Source organism: Psammomys obesus, unplaced genomic scaffold (genome assembly GCF_907164565.1).
Source record: "Psammomys obesus unplaced genomic scaffold, mPsaObe1.curated_primary_1811, whole genome shotgun sequence".
In the NCBI taxonomy this organism is placed as follows: Eukaryota; Metazoa; Chordata; class Mammalia; order Rodentia; family Muridae; genus Psammomys; species Psammomys obesus.
The window spans coordinates 3,240,169-3,244,677 of NW_026596088.1; the positions used below are offsets into that span (position 1 = coordinate 3,240,169).

A 4,509-nucleotide genomic window follows, 5' to 3' on the forward strand; every position below is an offset into this window, starting at 1 on the left:
ACCCAACTCTTACTACACAAGTGATTTTTTTAGGGTCTCTTTAAAAATGTGGGTGGGGGATTTCTTACAGGGACATGAATGACTCAAAGACAGCTGCATCCTGAAAAATCCTACCACTCACAAAATTTGCATCTCTAGAGTTCCCAGAGTGTCTTTTTCTCAGCAGTTGTTATTTCTTGTCTAATTTTGTGAATCCTGTAGATTTTGTTTACTTCCTGGCCTTTGCATGTTTTACTTCTGAATCTTGAAAGTTTTCTTCTAGGAGGGAATGTTTCAATTTCCAGGAAATAGCTACACAAAGGCTAATTGTTCTAATGTACAATTCCATCAGTCCCCTGGGAGAGTTCTGCGGAGCTTTATTTCTTTGGCATTACTTAATATGATCAGTCATTAAAAGTTTGATTTGCTGCTCACTTTGGCAGCACATATCCTAAAATTGGAACGATACAGAGAAGATTAGCATGGCCCCTGCACAAGAATGATGCGCAAATTCGTGAAGCGTTCCATGTTTTTAAGATGCTCAATCCTCACTCAGAAAGACCAATGGGATAGACATCTGAAGAAGGTAAAAACAAGGAACAAGACAGGAGCCTTATCACAGAGGGCTTCTGAATGACTCTACCCAGAAGGGTATTAAAGCGAATGCTGAGATTCATAGCCAAACTTTGAGCAGAGTGCAGGGAATCTTGTGAAAGAAGGGGGAGATAGAAAGACCTGGAAAGATCTGGAGCTCCACAGGAGAACAACAGAACCAAAGAATGCAGGTGAAGAGGTCTTTTCTGAGGCTGATACTAGAACCAAGGACCACTCTAGGAGATAACCTAGAACCCTTGCACAGATATAGCCCATTTCAAGCCATTCTTCATCAACATTGGAGTGCATCACTTCTATACTAGAAACCTGCACTACCTTCTGGTTTTACACAGGCATAAATCTGCTCTTACTATGAACTTCAACTCTCCAAGCCTCCTTTCTCAACATTCAGATTTGAGGCTAAATAATGCCTCCTTAGCAGGCCTTTCCTAACCACCCAGCTAAGACTGTTTTCCCATCCATTCTTTCTATCAAGCATATTAGTGTGTTTTCTCCACACTTCTAACTATCATCTGCATCGTTCTATTCATTGGCTCATCTGTGAACTATCTTTACCATTTAGCTGCAAAATTCTTAAAAGCTTAAACTTGAAAGTTATGTGCCCTGTGTCACCTCCTGTGCTCATATTCCAGTGCTAGGTACCTTGTAAGCTTTCTATGAATGCTAGGTAAATGATCTGCCTCTACCATGGCTTGGCTCGTGCAGCCCATAGTTTCTTTCCACGTGGCCTTTTATTTTGGTTTATCACAGAGTCAATGGGTGTCTCAAATAAATTCCTGACCAACAGCGAACTGAAAACTTGGCAGCTCTGTTTTCTCATGAATCCTTCTGAGTCTCCTAGAAACATTCATTAACTTTCCAGTCCGAGTTTGCCCCCATTCTCTGAGAATGAACCCCTTCTCTACAGCTTCTATAAAATCTGCCTTCCAGGGTACTCTTGGGGAAAAAAAAGATTTACTCTCCCTTCCAGAGTCACCTTTGAGGGCAAGAAAGGTATTGCTATTATTTTATCCATTTTTCACTTGGATAACCTGGGGCAGAAGTTAATGGAATCTTTCTCCGTGCCTCCTGTTATGTCCCTCCACCCCAGATCACTGGAGGCCTCTGTTATGGGGCCACAGTGCTGAGACTGCATGCACCTCCAATGCTTGAGCCAAAGCAGGAACAGAGAAGGATGCTTTGCTCTGAGGGGAAAAAAAAGCAGCTTCCTCCAAGGAAGTTCTAGTGGCATAAAAAATTGGCACCATAAAACAAGCAACATAGTCACAGCACACAGGGATTACAATCAAGTTGGAATGGCAGGTAAAGATACCCTGGGCAGTTGGGGTGGGCATTGCTGGCAGGCTCTGTGCTCTTTGTCTCTCTCTCTCTACCACTGCCTTGTCTGACTCTATGTCTCAGTTTACCCTTGTCTATCTCTTCTTCTTCCCTTTTTCTTGTCCTCATCATTCCTAGTGTGTGGACCTGTCCTCTAAAGTGACAGGAATAATGTCTCCACTTTTCCCTCAAGCACACATGCATGTCTTGAGTGAAACTCTCAGGGATCTTTTAAACCACTCTCTTTTATGTGCACAGATGCAAATAAATATATAGAGGAATGCATTTTCCCGGCCCAACATTCCTCTGCTCATCTAGAGAAAGTAGCACTATCATTTATTTACTCTCTTTCTATGTCGGTTTGCTCGCATTATTATACCCAGGCTTCTGAAATGGCAAAAGTCAGAAGCTTTCTTCTGAATGCTTTGGCTTCTTTCTGTCTCTGTCTGCACATGTACTCATTTGTGTTGCTCAGTTTTCCATCACTGTCACAAAGCACCCAAGGTAATCAACTTTAAAAGGGGAAAGGCTTGCCTTGCTTTGGTTTAAGAGGGTTTGATCCATAGTTAGTTGGCTCTGCTGTTTGTAGGACAGTAGAGTGGCTGATCCCAATGATTGAGGCATATGAGGGGAGCTGCCCACTTCACAGTAACCTAGAAGAAAGGAGTGAGGAAAGAATGGGTAAATGAGAAAGTAAATGAGTGCTTAGGCTGATAGACGGATATATGGGATGGGTAGAAGAATGGATGGATGCATAAATGCATGTGTGTGTAGCTGGATGGGTGGGAGAATGAATTATTTTACCTACCTGTTCAGGCCCAATGGCCTCATTTTCCTCTTCTGGTCTACACCTCCTATAGAAAGCAAACCTTGACGTGGCTTTGGGGGGCTTTTAAGTCCCAAATATAACACTTATTTCATCTTTGATCTTCACACACTGGTGAGATAAGGCTATTTAACCCACAAGTCTGCAGAGCAAACCTTCATACAAGCTCTTCTGTCTGTGGCTGGTCCCTTGGGGGCACAATTTGATTTCCATCATACTCTTTGAAAGTTGTCATTATGATAGATGGAAATAATAGATGAAATCTATCTATCTATGTATCTATCTATGTATCTATCTATGTATCTATGTATCTATCTATCTATCTATCTATCTATCTATCTATCTATCTATCTTGTCTTCTGTCATCTTTCGCTTAGTGGAATGGGGTTCAAAGGAGTATAGCAACAGTTCTGTATAGAAGGACAAGGCAGCTAAGAACTGAGGCAAAGACAACTGGATTATTGTTGCACATCCATCTACTTTACATAAAGGATTTGAGTCTCTTCATCTACAATGGAGAGGCACAGTATGTATCCTCTGTACAGAACATGGGCCCTTTGTTTGGATTTTCATTCATTCCTCATTAACTAAGAAAATCTTAAATAGTACTTAAACATCTTGCAGAATATGAATAAATATCTTTCCGGGTCCAAGGAGCAAAAAGAAAATCAAGGAGAAGAGCATAAATTCCCATGTACTTTATTGAATTAGTCATCCATGCATCTATCTTCCCATCTACCCCCTTACCCATCTATCCCTACACTAATCCACACATCCATCCACACATTCACATATTCATCCACCCATTAATACACTTTAACCATCCATATGCATTTACCCATCTACCTACCCACTAAATCACTCATACACCTACCCTTCTATAAAAACCATTCATCCACCCATCTACACACTCATCCATCTATCAATGCTATCACTGCACTTACTAATCCAGATATACATTCATCTATACATCAGTCCACAAATCTACTCACATATCTACCCACTGACGATCCATTCATCTATTCAACTATCCACACGTCTATACATTCACATCAATTGACAAGCTCACATATCCACCCCTCCCCCACAAAACAAGTTATTTATCCATCTCTCCATCTATCACTTTCCATTTCCACTTCTATCACTCTAAGTCAAGGCCATCATCTTCATGACACACTTTTACCATATTCCACTGGTTGGTTTCCTTGCTCTCGTTCTTACCCATTCTTCTACAAACTAGCATTTTAAGCTAGTAGCTGGAATCATCTCTTAAAAATACCAACTAGTTCTTGATTTTTCCACTTCTAAAATCCTCCTATGATCCCTCAATCTTCTTATATATGATTAGAATCCTTTATTTAATCAAGATTCTTGATTATCTAGCCCATTGTTCTATCTATAACTTGTCTCTGATCGCATTCCCTCTGTCTCACTGTACTTTAACCACTTGTAAAGATGTTCGGTTCCTTTAACATATCAATAATTCTTTTGCCTAAGTCATTCTGGCTTGTCTCTTATACTTCTGATTCTCATGAACAAAGCCTGTTGGACATTGATAAGTGTCAACACATGACTAATTCAGTGGACATCAACTAAAGCACTCAGAGTGTCCTGATAAACCCCATCATGGCGAGTGACGCTATCAATTCTGTATTTGTCCAAATCCTCGTTATTTTCTCTTTTCTTTGGACTAAATTAATGAACTTACACCCAACATAATTTACTGAGAGTTTCATACTTATTGGTAAAATTCAAGTACCACGAAATGCCTT

The 4,509-nt window shown here is 40.4% G+C and overlaps 1 non-coding gene across 1 annotated transcript; it reads left to right on the plus strand.

Moving 5' to 3' along the window:
- The first annotated feature begins 406 nt into the window (after positions 1 to 406).
- Positions 407 to 513, plus strand: LOC129691540 (U6 spliceosomal RNA). Its single transcript, XR_008722477.1, has one exon. It is a non-coding gene; the product is annotated as a U6 spliceosomal RNA (small nuclear RNA).
- The last annotated feature ends 3,996 nt before the right edge of the window (positions 514 to 4,509 follow it).